Below are 24,917 nucleotides of genomic sequence, written 5' to 3'. Positions count from 1 at the left end.
CAGCTTTCCAACAACTACAAAGCAAGTCACTCTGGCCTCCCTTTGCTGATAAAGTCAGCTTAAAATTAATTGTCCCATAATAAAGAAAGGTCTGTTGGATCTCATTTTTTTCTGGAGCACAATTCCTTTCCAATGTTTTGTTAGCAGTATTTAAAAATCACACTGTACAAGAGAGAAAGGAAACCAGAAATAAGGTGTTCCAATGTCCTTGTTTTTCTCACTGTCTTTTCCAGGCAGTTATTAACATGGCTTGGGAAATGAGACAGATGCGACTTTCAATGTCATGAGTGACTGAAGGCTCCTTGCCTATGACACACCCACGTGGCCTCAGAAACCTGAAGGATGAGTAGTTTCATAGACAAAAGGTGATGGAATTGAAGAGACCTAAGATTCAGTCCCAGGTCTGTCACTAGTAGTTATGAGATCTCACCTGCCAGACATTTGGTCTGTCAGCCTCAGATCCTATATCTTTAAAACTGGGAAAATTTCTTTCATCTTGCAGGGTTATGAGTTAAGCAAGTGGAACAAAAACACCCGCAAGAGCTCCCAGCATTCAGTGATGGTCAATAAATGATACTGATCATAGTCTCATCCTATGATTATTCTAGATCTTCACTGGATGGATTCTGAAGCTGTTTCTCATTGGTGACTCCATACGTCTGACCTAAAGTCCACTTATTATTTTGGAGGTCTGGATAATCTGATCCGACCTACAGTGACTGGACTAGACCTCATTGATCAGAACACCACATCATGATCTACTTAGCCAATGTCAGAGGATTAATGAAGGGCATATTTCCAGAGAGAAATGTGCAGAAGATGGGGTGGAAGAGCATGCAACACCACTTGAGCTAACGTCATCCAAAGGCATCCCCCTCCTTCCCATTTCTCATGACTGATATCACTGACCAAAAACAACTTGGGGCAGGGTGCGGTGGCTCATGCCTGTAATCCCAGCACGTTGGGAGGCCAAGGCAGGTGGATCACGAGGTCAGGAGATCGAGACCATACTGACTAACATGGTGAAACTCCCATCTCTACTAAAAATACAAAAAATTAGCCGGGTGTGGTGGCAGGCACCTGTAGTCCCAGGTACTTTGAAGGCTGAGGCTGGATAATGGCATGAACCCGGGATGCGGAGCTTGCAGTGAGCCGAGATCATGCCACTGCACTCCAGCCTGGGTGACAAAGAGAGACTTCGTCTCAAAAAACAAACAAAACAAAACAAAACAAAACAAACACACGACAAACACAAAAACAAAAAAACACACACAACAAAAACAAACAAACGAAAATCCAACTTGGAAGGCCCAACCTGTTTTAAGAACACATAGCAACAAACAGCCCGCCTGGTTTCAATCCCCATCTGCCACATTTGCACTCTTTAAGACCTTGGCAAATTGCTTAAGCTTTCTGGGCTTCAGTTTCTCCTTCTGCAAAGTGAAAATGATGATAGCATCTTGACCTCAGAATCATTAAAAGAATTACGTAAGTTAATGTTGCAAAACCCCTTAGAACCAGCCCTGGAATGGTATGAGGACTCCACGAATGACTGATAATTACTGAAATCAAATAAATCCAAATCTGTCTGCAGTTTCTGACTTTTCAACTATGTGAGACACAGCCTGACTGCCTCTCTTCTTTGAGTGACCCTTTCCCACCCAGGAAAAAAAGAAAAAATGAATTTGCTTTCAATTAAAAGGCAAGGCCACAAACTGACTTGAAATAAAAACAAACAAACAACAAACAAAATACAACAGGAAAGAACAGCTTAAGTAGGTAATTTATCCTCTTGCCCAAGACCCTGCTATGACTCACTTTGGTGGGAGAACTTTATCAGCACACTATCTTCTGCTCAACAAAAGAGATGTGGGCTGGGCGCACTGGCTCACGCCTATAATCCCAGCACTTTGGGAGGCGGAGGCAGAGGCAGAGACGGGCAGACCACTTGAGGCCAGGAGTTTGAGACCAGCCTGGCCAACATGGTGAAACCATGTCTCTACTAAAAATACAAAAATCAGCCGGGCAGTGGTGGCATGCAAGTGTAATCCCAGCTACTTGGGAGGCTGAGGCAGGAGAATCTCTTGAACCCAGGAGGCGGTACCTGAGAGCCATTGGTTTTAGTCATCCAAGATCACTCCACCACACTCTAGCCTGCGTGACAGAGAAAAACTCTGTCTCAAAAAAAGAAACAAACAAACAAACAAACAAAGAAACAAAAAAGGGGAGATGTGATCAGTGTCTCTCCCTCCTTTTCCAACCCACATCTCCTTCACTGGCCACCAGAGATCTAGCCCCTCGGATGCTCATAGACTCTGTCAACTCTAAGAGGTCTCATTGGCCAATGCATATAATAATCACCAAGATCTCACCAGTGTGTGTCCTAGCGTAAGAGTCTGTACAGAAAGTCTAACCAGACTGGGTTTGATGCTCACAAAATAAGTTCTTTCTCTTGCATTCTCTAAATGTTCATGAAAAGCAGTTTTCTCTTGGTCCTGGAGAATTTGCCATTTAGCTCTAGGTTGTCTGTAGATTTGAGCTTCAGAACTTAATAATGACATATAAGGGACCCTCAAAGTATTCACAGCTGATTAAGTCTCACCCCTCCTGGAATGATCACGTGCTTTGCAGCAAAGAATAGAGTTCATGCCCTTAGGCAAACCGTTATAGAAGTTAACTAAATTTGAATTCTCCCAGGGCCTCTTGAGTGCATTTTTTTTTCTTAAGAGTTCTATGAGTTTCTATCAAGTCTAACTGATTTTTAGCATAGGAAGCCTTACCTCCCAATATAGCTTTGGACCCTTTTTCCTTGTAGCCAATCGCAAAAGATCCATTTATAAATTGTTAAACATGTTCACAGCTAAATGGCACCAAAATAGCCCAGGAATATTTTAATATTCATAGTTTGCTTTGATTAAAATACAAACTTTTCACGTTAGCTCTAGTATTATTTTTCATAAGGCAAGCAGGTTACAGAGCTGAGTGCCACTTAATTTAGTGTTTAATCAAGAGAACTACTGTGGTATCAGGCTGATTAGGTTGGCTCAACTGCTGCCCGCTCAATTTTTCCCTATAATTGTGGGACATTCTTTATGGTGACAAGTGCCCAGACGGTAGAATTCCAATATGTTATACATCAGCTTCTCCATTATTGGATTAGCTGGATGTGGCATCGTTACTGCTGCACTTTCATTCCTATCATTGATCGCATCGTCCCTTCTATTTCACAATTAATGCAAGTCTGTTGGATTGATCAATCTTCTCCTGTGCTTGGGCTACAGTCAATATATTCTTATGGCCATGTGTTAGTGATCTGCACGGTTTGTTGCACGGCCTGTGGATTTGTCACAGTGGTGAGAGATTTTTTTCATTTTAAGGTGCTTCTAATTGCATGAGACTGCGTGGCGCAGGGGCTTCAAATTATACATGTACAAAGAAAGAGAAAGAAGGAAGAGACAGAGAGTGAGAGACAAAAGAGAGAAGGAGAGGAAGGAGAGGAAGGAGAGGAAGTAGAGAAGCGGAAAAAAGAAAGAGGGACAGACAGAGAGAAAGAGGGAAAGGAAGAGAGAGAGAGAGAAAGAGAGGAAGGGAGGGAGGGAGGAAGGGAGGGAGGGAGGGAGGGAGTAAGGGAGGGAGGGAGGGAGGGAGGAAGGGAGGGAGGGAGGGAGGGAGTAAGGGAGGGAGGGAGGGAGGGAGGAAGGGAGGGAGGAAGGGAGGGAGGGAGGGAGGGAGGGAGGAAGGGAGGGAGGGAGGGAGGAAGGGAGGGAGGGAGGAAGGGAGGGAGGGAGGGAGGGAGGGAGGAAGGGAGGGAGGGAGGGAGGGAGGGAGGAAGGGAGGGAGGGAGGAAGGCAGGGAGAAAGGGAGGGAGGGAGGGAGTAAGGGAGGGAGAAAGGGAGGGAGGGAGGGAGTAAGGGAGGGAGGGAGTAAGGGAGGGAGGGAGGGAGGGAGGAAGGCAGGGAGGGAGGGAGGAAGGCAGGGAGGGAGGGAGGAAGGCAGGGAGGAAGGGAGGGAGGGAGGAAGGCAGGGAGGGAGGGAGGAAGGCAGGGAGGGAGGGAGGAAGGCAGGGAGGGAGGGAGGAAGGCAGGGAGGAAGGGAGGGAGGGAGGAAGGCAGGGAGGAAGGCAGGGAGGGAGGAAGGCAGGGAGGGAGGAAGGCAGGGAGGGAGGGAGGAAGGCAGGGAGGGAGGGAGGAAGGCAGGGAGGGAGGGAGGAAGGCAGGGAGGGAGGGAGGAAGGCAGGGAGGGAGGGAGGGAGGCAGGGAGGGAGGGAGGGAGGCAGGGAGGGAGGGAGGGAGGCAGGGAGGGAGGGAGGGAGGCAGGGAGGGAGGGAGGGAGGCAGGGAGGGAGGGAGGGAGGCAGGGAGGGAGGGAGGGAGGCAGGGAGGGAGGGAGGGAGGCAGGGAGGGAGGGAGGGAGGCAGGGAGGGAGGCAGGGAGGGAGGGAGGAAAAAAGGAAGGGAGGGAGGGATGAAGGGAAGGAGGGAGGGAATTTCATTTTTATAGCTATCAACCTTGAATTTCTTGAATTATTTACTCTTGTTCACTGAATTCTACTTTTTTTTTCTGAGATCAAGTCTTGCTCTGTCACCCAGGCTGGAGTGCAGTGGTATGATCTCAGATCACTGCAACCTTTGCTTCCTAGGTTCAAGCAATTCTGCTGCCTCAGCCTCCTGAGTGTCTGGAATTACAGATGCGCCACCATGCCTGGCTAATTTTTGTATTTTTAGTAGAGACAGGGTTTCATCATACTGCCCAGGATGGTCTCAAACTCCTGGCCTCAGGTGATCCACCTGCCTCAGTCTCCCAAAGTGCTGGGATTACAGGTATAAGCCAACACACCTGGCCTGAATTTTACTTTCTAATACTTTAAGCTATTCATTCAAAACTCATTAAAGCCAATTCACCAAAAATATCATCCTGTTACGTTTTCTTTGGTAACAACTATTCTCATTATGCTGTGGATATATACTTTTTTCAATGAGAACTTGTACATGAAACAATAAAGGGCAAGAGGAGTAGGTGTGGCTGAAAACTGGATCCAAGTTTGCTCTCAAGTGAATGTAGATAACGCTAAGTTGGGTGAGAGACACGATGCCCAACATTATACTGGTTTCATTTTGCTACCATTTCTGAAATCTGTAGCCATTTCATGTGTTTCTCATGGCACCTGTTGTATTAGGAGTCCCCAGCTAGCAAGCTTGAGAAGACAGCATGAAGGTTCTTACAAGCCCATGATGATACTTCCTAATGCTGAGGTGTCCAGTAGGTGGGCTATAGAAACGCACAGGAGCATGCAGGCTTCAGTGGCAGCAGCCTTACCCTATCCTCACAGTTTCTAAGGACCTACATGTAGGGAAATGAGATGATTTTCATGGGAGTTTACCCTCTATAGTCAAGAAATTAGCAGCAAAACTATATGCAAAATCATGTTAAAGAGAAGAGCTTCCAAACCACAAAGAATAGAAACGTACAGTTAAATTGAAAGAATGACTAAAACAGTCAAAGATTGCTGGAGGATGGGAGGGTGTTTAACAATGTGCAGTAGGCAAATTTATGCCCCACTTCCCCAAGATACCCATGTCCTAATCCCCAGAACCTGTCAATATGATGCATGACATGACAAATAGGATTTTGTAGATGTTATCAAAGGTATGCACCTAAAAATAGGGAGATGATTCTGGATTACTGGGGAGAATCCCATCTAATCACAAAAGCCCTCTAAAACAAAAGACTTTCTCCAGCTGCAATGAGGGAGATATGGCAGAAGAAGTCAATGAGATTTCAAGGATGAGACGCATTCGTACCATTGCTGACTGTGAGTTGGAAGAGTCCACCCATCACAAAAGGACGTAAAAAGCTCCCAGGAGCTAAGAGAAGCCCCTCTGCTAGCAGCCAGTAAAGAAATGGAGACCTCAGCTTTACAGCTGCAAGGAAATAAATTTTGCTGACAACCTGAAGGAGTTTGAAAATGGACTCTTCTCAGAGCCTCCTTATCAGTCCATACAGCCAACCACTGACATCAGCGTTGAGAAAAACTCACAGTGTAGAAACCAGATGAGCCAACTAGACTTCTCACCTACAGAACTGTGAGATTATATGTATTTGTTATTTCAAGGTGCCAAATGTGTGGTACTTCTGGCAGCGGTAGAAAACTAAGACTATGAAAACATGGAAAAGACAAGACGGTGCGTCCATATGGGGAGGTGATCCTAAATGCAGAACAAAGTCTCAGACATAAAATGGCAGGGTTCAAAGTGTGATTCCACCACTTGGGAGCTGAGGGTTCTTGGGCAGGTGACTTCACTTTGCTAAGTGTTCTCTTCTGCATAGGCTTTATTTTTTCTTAATCAAATTAATTGCCAGGCATGGTGGCTCATGCCTGTAGTCCCAGTACATTGGGAGACCAAGGAAGGACGATCACTTGAGTCCAGGCTTTAAAGACCAGAATGAGCATCACAGGGAGACCTTGTCTCTATAAAACCTAAAACCAAGCTAGGTGTGGTGGTTCCCAGCTCTACTCCTACCTACTCAGGAGGCTGAGGTGGGAGGACTGCTTGAGCCCAGGAGTTCGAGGCTACAGTGAGCTGTGATCGTATCACTGCATTCCAGCCTGGCCAACAGAGACCCTGTCTCTAAATAAAAAACTTGTTTGGCCGGGCACAGTGGCTCACGCCTGTAATCCCAGCACTTTGGGAGGCCAAGGCGGGTGGATCACAAGGTCAGAAAATCGACATCATCCTGGCCAACGTGGTAAAACGCCGTATCTACTAAAAATACAAAAATTAGCTGGGTATGCTGGTGTGTACCTGTAATCCCAGCTACTCGACAGGCTGAGACAGGAGAATCGCTTGGACCTGGGAGGCAGAGGATGCAGTGAACTGAGATCGTGCCACTGCACTCCAGCCTGGCGACAAACAGAATGAGACTCCATCTCAAAAAAACAACAAAAAAAATTAATGACATTACCTATGCCCTCTAGCCAAAGATGTTTAAAGGTACACCTGTATTTGAACGAAGTAGGGTTTACTACCTATTGCAAAGGAGAACATATACCATGAGGAACCACGGAGAATCTCAGTAAGATGTTGTCCAACTTCTTAGAGGATTTGCCTTTCTGTTACGTGATCCTGAGTAGGGCTTAAAGAATTGGGGCTTTTCTCTGGATTGGATGCTGTCAGAAAGACCAATTATATCACTGGGTATCTTCACAGTTCTTATCCAGAAGAAGGGAAGAATTTAGTGAAGCGAAAGCTGTAGTCAGTGAAAAAGCAGCAGTCACTCATGTGAGCCAGAAAAAGAAGATGATTAGTCATCTTGCGATTTAGGCAAGGTTCATGTCTTGGACTGAGTTCAGACATGATCACCTAGCGGTCTTGTCTTGTCCTGACCCACCACAGTCCTGAGATGGCCTTGTCTGATGCTGATATTCCATGAAATTGTTTGTGTTCAACAGGCAACACCAAAGTCTATCTGTGAGTGTCAAACCAACTCCTACCAACACCAAGGCATCACTAATAAGATCTTTCAGGAGTTGCTTTTCCATTTCTCAAGATAAAAATTACAGAACACTTATCATTGTACAAATTTTCTCGTTCACTTGCCATTCCTGGGTTCCTTCTCCTCATTCCTGTCAATTATCTTTCTAGTCATAACCCAGAAACTTTTCTCTTTTTGTCCTTCCACAAGAAATACTGACTATATTGGGATGTTTCCTGGCCATCCCTCTATTCTATAAGTCAACTTAGTCTTTCTCCCCCAAAGCAAGCAAGAACACAGTCTCATTGAAAGGGAGGAAGATGACTGGAATGGAGGCAAGGATCTTTAAGTTCTCTTGAAAGTTAAGGGGAAAGCTATTAGCACTCATCTTTTCATACTGTATATCCCACACACAACAAAGGTCAGGATATGTGTTTGTTTATTTTGTTTAGTTTTTTTTTTTTCATTTTTTGTTTTTGAGATGGAATCTCGCTCTTGTCACCCAGGCTGGAGTGCAATGACGCGATCTCAGCTGGCTGCAACTTCTGCTTCCTGGATTCAAGGAATGCTCCTGCCTCAGCCTCCCAAGTAGCTGGGATAACAAGCACGCACCATCATGCTCTGCTAATTTTTGCATTTTTAGTAGAAATGGGGTTTCACCATGTTGGCCAAGCTGGTCTCGAACTCCTGACCTCAAGTGATCGGCCCACCTTACAAAGTCCTGGAATTACAGGTGGGAGTAACCTCACCCGGCCTCTTTGTTCAAGGATTCGACCTCTTCTGTCCCAATAGATTCCAACAGCTGACCCAGCCACTTATAGAGACAAGTGGATTACGTTATCTTAATCTGGTGCAGCCAATCCTTGGTGTCTCACAGCTACTTCTCCTTTCTTGAATACCAGCTCACCAGACATCTTCCTGGTTATAATGTGGCTTTTGTATATTTTCCCTATAGAGAAAAAGCACCCAGACAATGGAATACCAATGTTGAGCCTTTCAAGAAAACTGTTCTAAATTAAAGCCATTAAATAGAAATTCGTTGTACTAATAAACCTTAGATACATAGCTAGGACGTGCCCATGACAAAGAGTTGGTCTCTCTCTTGGAGTGCTGGCATACCAACTTACTGATCCTCCAAACCTGGGCTGGGCTCCAAAACTTCAAATCCAGGCTATGGTGACTCCACCAGAGCCAAATGCTGACCAGCTTGGGTCTGTGAGAGTAAATAAAACAGGTGGACAAAGAATCTGATGCCATGTTGTCTTTGCTTTTACCCTGATGTTGAGGAGTTTAATACACAAATATAACCTTAGGTATCCGAACTGGGTCAATTTAATCTAATTAATATATAATGCATTGTTCTTATTCATTATATATGCTTCTATGCATAAGATTCAAAAGATAATGCATAAGATTCTCCTTATGCATTATAACTTCTTCTATGCATCATTCTTCTATGCATAAGATTCAAAAAGATGCTCTATTAAGTACAAAACAAAACTGATTTCTAGGGCCCACATTTGCAACACATATACTAAAACCAGAATGATACAGAGAAGGTGGTATGGCACCTGTGCAAAGATGGCACGCAAATTTGTGAAGTGTTACTTTTTTTAATAAAAAAAAAACCCTCTTTTCTACCCTGGGAAAATGGGATGTTTTTTAACAGAAAGCAGATAAATTTATTGACAGTTCTCCTAATGACCATTTCATTGACCCACTGAAAGCCAATTTACCAAATAACCAATCATCTGAAAACCATTAGTGAGTCTTTGCAATTTATAAGTAGAACCTCGACAAGGAATTGTCCTTTAGTCTCATCCCAAGAAGTTCTATTAATAAAATTAGACTTGATGTGCGTATCATGTTTTTTTTCTAATACATACTAACTTAATTACATTGTTTGTGTTTAATAATTACAGCATCAAGTAAGCTTTCCTATGTTCCTTTGATGCTACATGTATCAACCTTGGAGTTTATAGCTAACAAAACTTTCCTGGAAGAGCTTAGTTTTTCTCCAGAGGTATTTTAATACCTGGTTTCAACCTCTGGTTTTATTTTTAAAGGGTGTAAATATGCATCCCCGAGAGCAGGATTTAACAGGGTTTCAGAAACTACTCCTTCTTTTATAATTTTTTTTTTTTTTTAGATGGAGTCTTGCTCTGTCACCCGGCTGCCATACAGTGGTGCAATCTCTGCTCACTGCAACCTCCGCCTCCCAGGTCTAAGTGATTCTCTTGCCTCAGCCTCCTGAGTAGCTGGGACTACAAGCGCTCACCATCATGGCCAGCTAATTTTTGCATTTTTAGTAGAGACGGGGTTTCACCATGTTGACCAGGATGGTCTTGATCTGTTGACCTTGTGATCCTCCCACCTCGGCCTCCCAAAGTGCTGGGATTACAGGCGTGAGCCACCGCACCTGGCCCAGAAACTCCTTTTTAAACGATTTGTCTAGCATCTTTCATTCTTCTTTAAACCCATTTTACGCAATGCTCCTGCAAGACTATTCTTTGTAAACCGTGGGCTGATTGTATAACCTCTCTTTGGGAAACCAAACACAACAGAGAAAAAAGAAGAAGAAGAAGAAGAAAAAAAAAAGACCACCAAGATCCACTCACAGTTTGGAGAAAATAACTGTAATAAAATGTTGACCTCATCGCCTTTCCTACATTCTTACACTTTCTAACTTCCTAAGTTTCTGTCTTGTGTTATTCTGATTTCTACCCTTATCTTAACACACTGAGTGTATCAGGATGTTGAGAGAAACTCCTATCAGCCTAATTTCCCTTTATTATACAGCATCTACCACAACACATTCCTCAGACAAAGCCGACATTCAGGAAGTATATTTTAAGTCACTTAGTGCTATTTGAAAATAGTTTGTTTTTTTGTTTGTTTCTTTGTTTTTGAGTCGGAGCCTCACTCTATCACCAGGCTGGAGTGCAGTGGCGCAATCTTGGCTCCCTGCAACCTCTGCCTCCCAGGTTCAAGCGATTCTCCTGCCTCAGCCTCCCGAGTGGCTGGGATGACATGTGCATGCCACCACGCCCAACAAATTTTTGTATTTTTAGTAGAGACGGGGTTTCACCACGTTGGCCAGGCTGGTCTCGAACTCCAGATCTCATGATCCGCCTGCCTCAGCTTCCCAAGTGCTGGGATTACAGGCATGAGCCATCGCGCCCAGCAAAAATAGTTGAAAAGATCTTTTTTAAATCTCTTTCTTGCTGGATAAATAGAAAACCTTCATATTAGGGCAATTTCATGTGTAAACACATGTGCTCACACAAACACAAAATAGCTTTAGAGGATACAAGAAAATGCACTGGCTCACATGCTTGCAAAGTTCCAAAGTAGACAGATTAACTTCATGCACCACTGTATCCAGGGCCTCAAGTGACAGCATCAAGATTTTTCCCTTTCTTAATTTCTTAGATTGCATGTCAGTACATTGACAGGTGGATGGCCACAATAACCCTAGACTCACCTAACAAGATCAACAACACCATGAGGAAAAAAAATTTCTCCATAGAGTCTAAGAGCAAAGTCCCCCAGGAATCTCTCGGTGGTCCACCTGATCATACGCCTATCCCTGAATCAACCATGCCCAGGGATACTGTCACTCTAAACACCAAGACTTCACTCACGTGCTCAATCGTGTGCACAAGAAGAAACTCCAGGAGAAAAAAAATAGAACTGATCTTCTATTTTGGGGACCCCCGCTTACTATGGGGACTCCCCACTTACTAAGAAAAGTTGAGACAGGTGCTGAACAGAGTTAAAGTAATAATAATAAAGATGTTCACAAAATCTCCCAAATTGAGCTGCCTCCTGGTTCTGAAAACCTTCTAAAAACAAATAATAGAGGCCGGTGTGTTGACGCATGCCTGTGATCCCAGCACTGTGGGAGGCCAAGGAGGATGGATCACTTCAGGTCAGGAGTTTGAGACCACCCTGGCCAACATGGTGAAACCCTGTCTCTACTAAAAATACAAAAATTAGCCGGGTATGATGGCACATGCCTGTAATCCCAGCTACTCGGGAGGCTGATGTAGGAGCATCACTTGAACCCGGGAGGTGGAGGTTGCAACGAGTTGAGATCATGCAACTGTACTCCAGCCTGGGCAACAAAGCGAGACTCCATCTCAAAATATACATAAACGTATACATATACATATACACATACATATACACACACACACACACACACACAGAGTCAGGGCCAGGGTAGGAAATACATAAGTTGACCATGAACACCTTGTCACCTCACAAAGCAAGGAATCTCTCCATCCATCTGAACAAGGAGACAGCAGAAAGACATTCCCACTGGCCAACAACAGAGCTTCAGAATGGACATTTAGAATGATCATTAGTCTCCTTTGGAATATGCAAGCAAACTAACTCAAACGGATTTGAAAACTGGAAAAAAACGAAGGAAGGTACATATGCCCCTATTTTTCTCACATGAACTCTACCTTGGGGTAAGCTAAGAATCAGTAAAAGATTTTTCTCTGTAGAAGTATTCTATCTAATAAATGAAAAAGGAGTGATGGTAATGGTTGCTAGTGATTGACAAAAATGTCCAAAAAGGACATCAAGAAAGAAAGGCATTATGTGGTTCCTAATGGAAGTAAACAAGAAAATTTATTATGTGTCTGCCAGGTGCGGTGGCTCAAGCCTGTAATCCCAGCATTTTGGGAGGCCGAGGCGGGCAGATCACAAGGTCAGGAGATCAAGAGCATCCTGGCTAACACAGTGAAACCATCTCTACTAAAAATATAGAAAGTTAGCCAGGGGTCATGGTGGACACCTGTAGTCCCAGCTACTTGGGAGGCTGAGGCAGGAGAATGGCATGAACCCAGCAGGCGGAGGTTGCAGGGAGCCGAGATCATGCCACTGTACTCCAGCCTGGGCAACAAAGCGAGACTCCATCTCAAAATATACATAAACGTATACATATACATATACACATACATATACACACACACACACACACACAGAGTCAGGGCCAGGGTAGGAAATACATAAGTTGACCATGAACACCTTGTCACCTCACAAAGCAAGGAATCTCTCCATCCATCTGAACAAGGAGACAGCAGAAAGACATTCCCACTGGCCAACAACAGAGCTTCAGAATGGACATTTAGAATGATCATTAGTCTCCTTTGGAATATGCAAGCAAACTAACTCAAACGGATTTGAAAACTGGAAAAAAACGAAGGAAGGTACATATGCCCCTATTTTTCTCACATGAACTCTACCTTGGGGTAAGCTAAGAATCAGTAAAAGATTTTTCTCTGTAGAAGTATTCTATCTAATAAATGAAAAAGGAGTGATGGTAATGGTTGCTAGTGATTGACAAAAATGTCCAAAAAGGACATCAAGAAAGAAAGGCATTATGTGGTTCCTAATGGAAGTAAACAAGAAAATTTATTATGTGTCTGCCAGGTGCGGTGGCTCAAGCCTGTAATCCCAGCATTTTGGGAGGCCGAGGCGGGCGGATCACAAGGTCAGGAGATCAAGAGCATCCTGGCTAACACAGTGAAACCATCTCTACTAAAAATATAGAAAGTTAGCCAGGGGTCATGGTGGACACCTGTAGTCCCAGCTACTTGGGAGGCTGAGGCAGGAGAATGGCATGAACCCAGCAGGCGGAGGTTGCAGGGAGCCGAGATCATGCCACTGCACTCCAGCCTGGGCGACAGAGCAGAGCAAGACTCTGTCTCAAAAAAAAAAAAAAAAAAAAAAAAAAAAAAAAAAGAAAGAAAAAAAGAAAAGAAAACTTATTATGTGTTTTTTCCAAAAGCAAAATTGAACAAAAATCTCATCAAACTTCTGAATTTAACCACCACTCAACAGAAAATATAAAGAAGAGAGAATGCAATTAGCAAAACCAGACTATGTAGAGACTCTTGCATAAAAATGACCCAGTGACCTCAACAAATAGATTACAAACACTGAGTTGGAGGTGGTACCAGTTTAATACAAGAAACTTGAGAGATGTATCAACTAATTTTAATTTGAGACATAACGATGTTTAAATTTCTGATAATAAAACTTAAAAAAAGTGTAAGATTATCAGTTAGACTTGAACAATGATAGAATGCTTGCTTATATTAAGAGATTATTGCTACTTTCAAGGCATAATAATGCTAATGACAGTTTTTTTTTCTTAATAATTCCCATATTCTAATTGTAAGTACTGAAAACTTTAAAAATAATATGATGTTTGGACACCTACTTAAAGAATCTTTTTTTTTTTTTCTTTGAAACAGAGTCTCCCTGTTGCCCAGGCTGGAGTGCAATGGCGTGATCTTGGCTCACTACAACCTCTGCCTGCTACGTCCAAGCAATTCTCCTGCCTCAGCCTCCCGAGTAGCTGAAATTACAAGTGTGTGCCACCACACCTGGTTAACTTCTGTATTTTTAGTAAAGACAGGGTTTCACCATGTTGATCAGGCTGCTCTCAAACTCCTGACCTCAAGTGATTCGCTCACCTCAGCCTCCCAAAATACTGGGATTACAGGCATGAGCCAACGTGCCTCGCCTACTGCTAATTTTAAAGGCATAATAACATTAATGACAATACAGTTCTTTTTTTAAAAAGTTTCATTTTTTCCAATATACATACTGATATGTTTAATAATAATAGTATATTTTGGATTTGCTTCAAAATACTGATGGGGAAGGGAGAAGAAGATTAAAGCACAAAACAAGTTTGGCCACATATTGGTAGTTGTTGAAATCTGCTGTAGGACATATGAGGCATCAGTATACTATTCTACTTTTGTGTTTTTTTGAAATTTTTCATAATAAAACATTTTAAAACCACCATTAAACAAATGAGAATGCTCCAGCCTGGGTGACAGAGCAAGACTCCGTCTCAAATAAAAAATAAAAAAAAAAAAAAAAAATCAGAATGAGTTTAAGTATCACCAAATCGCTCTGGCCCACCAATGAATCTGGAGTAAAAATGTAGCTCCTGGCCAGGCACAATGGCTCATGCCTGTCATCCCATCACTTTTGGAGGCCGAGGCAGGTGGACCGCTTGAACCCAGGAGTTCAGGACCAGCCTGATCAACAAGTGAGACCTGATATCTAAAAAAAAAAAAAAAAAAAAAACCAAAATAAAATAAAAAGGCCAGGCTCAGTGGCTCACACCTGTAATCACTGTACTTTGGAAGGCTGAGGCCGGCGGATCACCTGAAGTCAGGAGTTCAAGACCAGCCTGGCCAACATGGTGAAACCCTGTCTCTACTAATAATACAAAAATTAGCCAGGCATGGTAGTGGATGCTTGTAATTCCAGCTACTAAGGATGCTGAGGCACGAGAATCGCTTGAACCTAGGAGGCGGAGGTTGCAGTGAGCCTAGATCGTGCCACTGCACTCCAGCCGGGTTATAGAGTGAAACTCAGTCGCAAAATAATAATAATAATAATAATTAATTAATTAAAAAAACAAGAAACATGACTCCAGTATTTGTGGGTATATTTTAAAATACTCAGAAGTAATTTTAGACTGGAGTCTGTAATAAAATGCCCTTCCTACTCCCTCAAGAGAGCCTGATACGTTAAGTTTTCTATACAAGACAACCTGTAGCCATCATCAAACATCTTTCATTCTTGGAATAGTCTGAGGGAAAAGAACACAAAATGTCAAACAGGATTGCAATTTGGAGACACCAAAAAGAAACAGCAGTCATCGATCACAATGATATAACCAAATTAAAATCCTCTTTTGGTTCTTCAATACAACCAGCTGTTCTCATTTAGAACTTTGTCTCTTGCTTCTGGTAGGGCCAAGTCATTGCCAAGAGCTCTGACATCATCTTTTCCCTAAAACCTTGTCTAACACAACTGCCCCCATCCCCAAACCATTCTGTGTCTCACTGGCTTCATTTTTCCCCCTTCAGATTAGTTTTCACCATTTGTAGCATCTTATTATTTCTTGGATTCATGTGTAAGCACTTGAACACAATGGAAGAAGCTAGTGAGTGTTGTTCATCCTTCAGTCTCCTCTCCTAAGCCAGTTTCTAGAACCCCATAGGCTTTAGGAATATTTAGCAACAAATATTTGAATATATAAATGCTTCATAGCTAAATCACTACTAATCCACCAAATGTACTGGTTTGGCTGCCTTCATTTTACAATAAATAAGTAAATAAATAAATACATAGTTATATACTAAATATACTATTGTATACTAAATATAATGTACATATATTTATATCTATATTTTATCTAAATCTCACCATTTCCTACCTTGAATTTTAACAAAAGAACAGCATTTACCTTCAATTTTAGTTTTTTTTAAGTTTGCTAGGACTGTCAAGCAGTTTAAATGATTAAGAAATATAATATTAAAATAGACATGAGAATTCTTTTTATATTTTTCTAAGAGCTTACATGTAGTGCACAACCTTCAGACAATTAAACTAGTGTTCTGGTAACTGTTTCCTGCTATTACTAGAAGACAAATTATTTGCACTAACACAGCAAGAAATCCTACCTCAGAGAAACAGGGAATTGAGTAGTCTGTAGTTGTGAGAACAACAAAGTTAATATTCAATTAAGTTCCATTACAAGATTTATACTAATCATTAACCAAAAGTTTTCTTCTGTTCAGTTTCAAGAAACTGAACAATACCCTGACAAAGAGAAAGACCCTTTAAAAATTAAGCAATAATTATGGTATATTTGCAAAACGCAGTCTATCTTTTGTATCTTAAATTTCTGGCTGTGCAATTTGCATACCCATTAAACTCTGTGGGAAATTGGAAAGCAATTCAGAATTCAACAATTAAAAGATACAAATTAATACTGTTAACATTAACTTAAAGTTTATTGCTGGTGAAATGCTCTTGGATATAAATGAACTCTGATCAAGCAGCCGTTTCCCTCTTGGAAGTTCAACATATTTTCAACGTAGGTTGACAATTGTACCTTTAAGTCATTGGTTTTGCTGATGCCACTTCATACTGATAAATATGTTATTTTAACAAATATAAACATGTATTGGTGGCAGATTTTTTTTTTACTAGAAGGAGAAGTTGAGTCAAATCACTCTAGTCTTCAAAGGGACTTACCATCTCTTAAGAAACCTTAAAGTTATTGGGGGAAAATGCTAAGATAATTCTCTATTTAATTTCAGCTAACAGAAAAGACAAGTATTCAGAGTTGTAACTTTGGGGGCAAAACACAGTCAACACAACAAAAGGTACTTCCTGCTTTTATTATTTTTCGTCTGTCTACAATGTACTTATAAATACATGCATATAAATATAAACATAAATACATATATATGTATAAAGCTGATGAGGAAATCTTCAATGCTGCCTATAAACTTTCTTGATAATTTATTAAAAATTCTCTAGTCTGATTTCCTGGATGCAAAGCTCAGATCCATCAGCTTCTAACTCTGTGACTACAGATGTGTTATTCTTTCAGCCTCTGTGTCCCATTCAGCAAACTAGCAATAATGATGGAAATCAACTCATAGACTGGCCATAAAAATCAAATGAGTAAAAAATTAAATCCCTCTATCTGACATGTAGAAAAGTGCTCAAAAATTGCAAAGCATTATTTGTGTGAAGCACTGCATTATCAATTGAATCCCAATCCTGCCACTTACTAGCTCTGTGACCTCAGACAAACTAATTAGCTTCTTTGTGCCACACTGTCCCCATTGGTTAAATGAAAATACAGTGCCTAAAGTATAAAGTCGTTGGGCTAGTAAATGAGTTAAATATTTGTAAAGCACTTACAATAGTAACTACAATGTATGCAAGCCCTACTTATTTTCAAGTAACAAATATGCATGTCCAGATAGGAGGATGAATATATATACACATGTATATATCCGTCTAGATATATACACATCTAGATACCTATACATGCACACACATACATGTTTACATGCACACACACATGTGCACAAAACCACAGAACAGAAAAAGAGCTGTCCGAATATCAAATTTAAAAATCCCAGTACTAGTTCAGTGTTATTCTAAAGTAGAGATACTCAATATCATTGTATTTATAAGAATTTAAAAGCAAAGGCTAAACTAAGCCTTCCTATATTCAAGATGGCTAGGAAATCAAAAAGGCAATGATTTATCCGGAACTGCCATGTTATTTCAGATGACCAAGTTTCAGATAATTAGGATACAATAAAATGTTCTTGACACGAAAACTAATGGAATATACTTGGATCACTGATGGTCTTCAAGATGCCCCATGGCCATCAACATGGGTACCAGTTATCAAGGTAAGTTGAGAAGTTTAGATTTGTATGCTATAAATATACTTCCAATGGGAAAAAGTAATTAGGGACTAGAAAGTTTCAGACTCAAAGGAACTGGGTTGTTTTCTCCTATATATGCTTTCTAATAAATTTGTGGTTCAAACATAGGAGGATGCAGAGAATCAGATACTTGTGTGTTGAGTTATAAAACCTGAACCAATCTCAAGTGTAAGTACCTCTAGCTTTTACCTCAAAGCCTTTCTATTTTTTTTTTATTATTATTATTTTAAGATGGAGTCTCACTCTATGGCCCAGGCTGCAGCGCGGTGGCATGATCTTAGCTCACTGCAACCTCTGTGCTCCCAGGTTCAAGTGATTCTCCTGCCTCACCCTTCTGAGTAGCTGGGATTACAAGCGTGCACCACCATGTCCAGCTAATTTTTGTATTTTTAGTAGAGACAAGGTTTCAGTGTGTTGCCCATGCTGGTGATCCTGACCTGAGGTGATCCACCCTCCTTGGCCTCCCAAAGTAGTGGGATTACAGGCGTGAGCCACCACACCCCTCTTCAAAGCCTTCCTCTTCTGTCACCAACAGCAAGATTATTAGCTTGGGAATTTTAAAACACCCCATAGGTCTGTCACACATCACAATAATAAAGTGAAAAATCCATCCCGTCCCCAAGTTGGCCACATACAAAGCAGGATCACCACTTCTAACACACATACACACACACACACACACACACACACACACACGGCTACTTTCAGATCATAGTTATTTTGTAATCAATACAGATTTGACTAATGTAAAACATATGCTCTAATTAATCGATCACATTACATCCAATTCCCATTATGTAAAGCCACACTGTAAGAGAAATGTCCATAACAAGAGAATTGAGATATTAGCCTAAGTTACAGGTGTCAGATGACAGACTATGGTTGTTCTGAATTTTTAATTTTCCACTTAACCCCAGAGAGTTTTAGTCACAATAATTAGCCAGCATAATACCTGGCACATATGTATCCATATACACACATATGCAAACACATTTTTAAATACAATGACCAACACACACACACACACACACACACATATACACAAACACAAAATAATGCAAGAATCACATGCCCAATCAGGGATATGTTCTGATAGAGATATCCAAGTTAATTTGGAATTTTGTTTTGATAACATCTCACCTTGTGTCTACCATCAAAAGTGAATTTTTATCAGTCTCCGAAAGCAAATGGCTTCCATGCAATTTGGTCGGTAACATATATAAATGTTTCAAGCATAACATAACAACATAGTTCAGAAAAAGCTGTGGAAAATGATAGCTTCAGGACTTTTAGAATACAACCAGGATCCTTTCGGGTGGAGAGGCATAAAAGAGATTAAGTGGACGGCACTTTCTTTGAATTACTGATGTAATCAAAACACTAGCAGATACACAGCATCATTCTTCCTGGTGCTGGACCCAACATGAAATTTTAGCTAGGTTTTGGCTTCTTTTGCTTCCATTAAAAAATGCAAGAAAATCGGTCACTTGTTGTTTACCTAAAAAATGTGAAGTTTCCTAACAGTTCTTAGCATGGCATTAAAAAGAGAGAGCTGGGGGTGGCTTTTACAATTGGGTGCCTGAAGCATTGCCCATGCACTATTCATGTTTTCAGCTCAATTCTGTGTTTGTTATCAACACCTGGGACTTTAAGATCATTAGGCTCTAGACACTTACATCCAACCCTGCATTTAAGATGGAGATGGCTTCATTAAGTCGGAAGGCAGAATTCTATTAGATAAAGCTGTGCTCTCCATAGCTTAACCTTAGAGTGCTACTGCAGTGTTTTCCTCCTTCTAATTTTGCAGACTGAAAAGGAGCTTCCTGTGGCTCCCTGATCCTGCCAATACCCCAAGCCCAATTCCCAAACTCCCCTCATCACGGGCAGATATCATTTCAACAGATGTCAGCAACAGCTAAAGTGCACTAAGGCCTGTTTGTTAAACTCCCAGAGGGGGAGGTGGATTGAGGAAATTCAGCCAGTAATTAAACCACATACTTCTTCCAAAGCCGCCTCTACCCCTCTTCCCTGCATAATCTTTCTGCCTTGCATCAAATCATTTAGGCACTTATTGGCTACAATCAATACAATATGAGATACATTAATGTTGTCCCTGAGAGACGTTCGGGGAAGAGGTGGTATTGCTTCACAAGCATTTTGGAGTGTTCATGCAAGCATACTATCAAACGCAGCAATACAGTTTCCATGCTCCAGGCTGGCAGATTTATGATCTCCCCTGCCCCATGTCCATGGAGCTCGGCTACTGCCAAACACACGCAAATTGGATTGGAGGGAGAAACATTAAATATATTACCTAATGCACACAAATGCTAAATAGTGCAAATCACAGCGAAGAAGTGGCCCGGCTGAGTGGAATTTTAACAATTAAACTAAAGTCTCTCCATATGTTGCAGCACCACTCATGCCTCGCTATGTAGAATAAAATTACAAAGGGGAAAGGACCTTTAACCAGGTTTCCTGATCACAGATTCCGTTTCTTCAATGCATCAGGATGGCTTTCCCCATCTCCCCTTCCCACTCTGATGGATCCCTCAGCCAGCAATGCATTTAGAATATGCTCTACAAATCCTGAACCCAAGCAAACGAATTTATTATGGAAAGGAGCTAAATGAAGATTTGCCCTATTCGTTAGTTTTTAGTACTACTGATGTGTTATCTTTTTCAAGAGATCCTGATTCTCAGAAGACTCATTTGAACAACAAACATGACTCCCAGGAAGGTGTGTGCAGGGTCCCCTCTACAGTAGAAACAAGTCATTACACAGCTATCAATAACATTCAGCCTCAAATGATTTTATTTGACAAGTGAGACAAAGAAAAGAAAGTCAGTGTTACAGTTCAGTCCATCTATGGATCCTACACAGAACCAAAGATGAATGCAGTAGACTAACAAAAGAAATTAGGGAATGACTATGAGGACCAGCTCCAGCTGCGAAGTTAAAATCTATCAGAAATTCAGACAAGAACTATTCCCAGGGTCAGGCTCTCAGCTTCCTGTTGAAAGCAAAGAAGTAATTGGGAAGAAGGAGTCTGCATTCTACAATGAAATCCGTTATAATTTCTTGTAAATGACACCCTGCTTGGGCAATGGGCACTGAACATGATGAAGTATCACAAATCTTTTTTTTTTTTTTTTTGGAAAAGGAAGGAATCAGCCTTTCTGGGCGATGGCCATTGGTCACGGCATGATACACAAAAACTCTAGACACAAGTGACCTTGGGTAGATCATGCGACCTCTTGGACTCATGCCATGTTTTCTGTAAAATCATTAGCTTGTTTCTGAAGCCCTTTGTGGCTCTAACAGAATATGGTTGAAGTTGTGTAACTTTTATCCTTAACTGCCTTCTTAGCTAGTTTTTAAGTCCTTTATGTGCATTTTACACCACAGAGAAATACCACAACTACTGAGGAACCCAAGCTGACCCTGGAAGGGATGAACAAGATACTTAAGGAATTGCTAGGCTGGATGCAGTAGCTCACGCCTGTAATCCCAGCACTTTGGGAGGCCAAGGCAGATCACGTGAGATCAAGAGTTCGAGACCAGCCTGGCCAACATGGTGAAACCCCGTCTCTACTAAAAATACAAAAATTAGCTGGGCATGGTGGTAGGTACCTGTAGTCCCAGCCACTGGGAAAGCTGAGGCAGGAGAATTGCTTGAACCTGGGAGGCAGAGGCTGCAGTGAGCTGAGATTGCACCAGGAAAATGCCTTAAATCTGGGAGGCAGAGGCTGCAGTAAGCCGAGATTGCACCACTGCACTCCAGCCTGGGCAACAGAGTGTGACTCCATCTCAAAAAAAAAAAAAAAAATTGCTTCTCTATGAGCTTGGTTCTGCTTCCTACACAGACTGGAAAGGAAGAGACAGCTACACCCGTTCTCCCTAAGGAATGGCTGAAACTCTGGCAAAGACAGGCCGATATTTTCTAGAGGTGGACCACACTCTGACGATAGTTTTCAAGCTGTAGTTTTCATAGTACCAGCTTTTGAAACATAGGGAGTCCTGTTAACAACGCAGGATCTGGGACACCCCCACCACCCTATTGATTCAATCAGAAACTCTGTGGGTGGGATCTAAGAAACTGAATTTGAAACAAAACCCTGAAGTGATTCCTATGCACATTAACATTTCAGAAGTGGGCCGGGCATGGTGGGTCACACCTGTCATCCTAGCACTTTGGAAGGCCTAAGCAGGCAGATTGCTTGGGCTCAGGAGTTCAAGACCAGCCTGGGCAACATGGTGAAACCCCAGCTCCACCAAAACTACAAAAGTCAGCCAGGAATAGCGGCACAAGCCTGTGGTCCCAGTTACTTGGACAGCTGAGATAGGAGGATGGCTTGAGCCTGGGAGGTGGAAGTTGCAGTGAGCTGAGATTGCACCACTGCACTCCAGCCTGGGTGACAGAGTGAGACCCTATCTCAAAACAACAAGAAAAACCATTTGAGAAGTGGGTTGATCATAATAATCACATGGGAACTCATTTTTCATAAAAGAGTTATCTACGTATTTGGGCTAATCATTGTGTCACTTCCCCTATGGGATAGGAGCTTCCTGAGGCCCAGACAGAATGTTGCTTATTAATGTCTCCCAGGCATCCTGTCCAGGGCCTGTACATACAGATGTATTAGCTGAAATGAAGAAATGCAGAAATAGCCAACTTCTGTTTTGAGACAAGGTCTCACTCTACTGCCCAGGCTGGAGTGCCGTGGCATAGTCTCAACTCACTGCAACCTCTGCCTCCCAGACTCAAGTAATTCTCCTGCCTCATCCTGTAGCTGGAACTACAGGTACACGCCACCATGTCTGGTTTTTTTTTTGTTTGTTTGTTTTGTTTTTTTTTTGGAGAGACAATTTCATTACGTTGCCTAGGTTGGCCTCGAACTTCTGTGCTCAAGCAGGCCACCCACCTTGGCCTCCCAACTTACTGGGATTACAGGTGTGAGCCACCACACCTGGCCAGAAAGAGCCAACTGTGATGTAGTAAATTAGAGTATGTGGACACAGAGCTTTAAAATACACAATCAATGAACAATGCGGTGGTTCTCGTTCGCAATAAATTGCGAGAGTCACTTTTCTATCATAAAAAATGACAGCCTTATCTTATCTTAAAAAATTAGCGACTAGAAATAGCATCGTTTTCTGTTATCAACACTCACTGATATGTATCAGTTTCCTGGACCTTAACAAGCAGTTTGGGCTGGAACTATCCTGAGATGGACATGGAAGATCATGGAAGACCAGTAAGCTTAAGAAACTTGTCCAAGCTCACGTTCACAACTATTAGGTCGGTGCAAAACTGATCACGGTTTTTGCCTTTGAAAGTAATGACAAAAAGCACAATTACTTTTGCACCAATGTAATATATGCTACTTCTACTTGGTAAACTTGGATATATTTTATGGGACACAGTATCATCCTTCTATGTGAATACTAACAGAATTTTTATTTTTTTGAGATGGAGTTTCTTTCTTGTCGCCCAGGTGGGAATGCAATGGCGAGATCTCAACTCACTGCAAACTCCACCTCCCAGGTTCAAGCGATTCTCCTGCCTCCGACTCCTGAATAGCTGGGATTACAAGCATGTGCCACCACTACCGGCTAACTTTTGTATTTTTAGTAGAAATGGGGTTTCACCATGTTGGCCAGGCTGGTCTCGAACTCCTGACCTCAGGTGACCCACCCGCCTCGGCCTCCCAAAGTACTGGGATTACAGCCGTGAGCTACCGCTATCTGGCCACTATCAGAATTTTTAAAATGCGAAGCAAAGAAATCCAAAATTGAGAGTTGCCATTCCATTCATTTCTTCAACACATACTTACTGAATCCCTACTGTGTGTTGGGCACGTTTACTAGTTGTTGGTGACATATGTTCACATAAAAACATGCAGTATCTGTCCTCTTGAAGAGTATATTCTAATACAGGGGAACTAAATCATATTTCAAGTAGTTTGCATTTTTTGTGAGACAGAGTCTCGCTCTTGTCACCCAGGCTGGAGTGCGGTGGTGCGGTCTCAGTTCACTGCAACTTCTGCCTCCTGAGTTCAAGCAATTCTCCTGTCTCAGACTCCCGAGTAGCTGGGATTATAAGGTGCCCACCACCAGACCTGGCTAATGTTTGTATTTTTAGTAGATACGGAATTTCACCATGTTAGCCAGGCTAGTTTCGAAATCCTGACCTCAGGTGATCCACCTGCCTTAGCCTCCCAAAGTGCTGGAATTACAGGTGTGAGCCACAGCACCTGACCCCTTTTAGGGACTTCTATTTCTTCATTTCCATCAACACCTCTGTTCCAAGTAGGTTCTGTTCCTTTGTTTCTTTATTCTCCAGACAGTCTGCAGAGATAACTTCTGTCCCACTCTTAAATGGTTGCATTCTCCACAGGTGTACCTGTTTCTATTCTTATACTTTATATGCATCCCTGGTACTAGGTATAAATTGATAGGCAACTAATAAATCAGTTTATCTAAGGATTGCTATATAATAATTACAGAGAATGATATTAACTTACAGGTACCAATATGTGGGGAAAAAAAGTTCTAATTGCACCATTAAATAATAACAAATTGTAATTCATTATACACTATATGATGATGTTTAATAAAATGTCCTTCAAAAGACAGACTGATACAGATAGACAGAGAGAAGCACATATAATTGCAAATATATCTTCATAGACAAATTATCCAGATCCATACTGCCCAAGAGAAAAATAATGCAAGCAATACATGCAATTAAAATTTTTCTAATAGCCACATTTTAAAAGGGAAAAAGAGGCCAAGTACAGTGGCTCAGGCCTGAAATCCCAGCACTATGGAAGGCTGAGGCGGGCAGATCACTTGAGGTCAAGAGTTTAGGCCAGCCTGGCCAACATAGCGAAATCCCGTCTCTACTAAAAATACCAAAAAAGCCGGGCGCGGTGGCTCACGCCTATAATCCCAGCACTTTGGGAGTCCGAGGTGGGTGGATCACCTCAGGCCAGGAGTTCAAGAGCACCCTAGCCAACATGGGGAAACCCATCTCAATTAAAAATTAGCCAGGCATGGTGGTGGGCGCCTGTAATCCCAGCTACTTAGGAGGCTAAGGCAGGGAGAATCACTTGAACCCAGGAGGGAGAGGATGCAGTGA

General features: G+C 42.0%; 1 protein-coding gene and 1 non-coding gene across 12 annotated transcripts in view; one reads left to right on the top strand and one right to left on the bottom strand.

The window, feature by feature from the left end:
- RBFOX1 (RNA binding fox-1 homolog 1) overlaps positions 1–24,917 on the bottom strand; it is a 2,483,553-nt gene that overhangs the window by 699,262 nt on the left and 1,759,374 nt on the right. The gene's annotated exons all lie outside the window — the stretch shown is intronic.
- On the top strand, positions 8,982–9,087 carry LOC115931203 (U6 spliceosomal RNA). Its single transcript, XR_004067740.1, has one exon. It is a non-coding gene; the product is annotated as a U6 spliceosomal RNA (small nuclear RNA).

Source organism: Gorilla gorilla, chromosome 18 (genome assembly GCF_029281585.2).
Source record: "Gorilla gorilla gorilla isolate KB3781 chromosome 18, NHGRI_mGorGor1-v2.1_pri, whole genome shotgun sequence".
Classification (NCBI taxonomy): domain Eukaryota; kingdom Metazoa; phylum Chordata; class Mammalia; order Primates; family Hominidae; genus Gorilla; species Gorilla gorilla.
The sequence above is the reverse complement of the archived record's forward strand: the minus strand, read 5'-3'. Positions and strand labels throughout refer to the sequence as shown.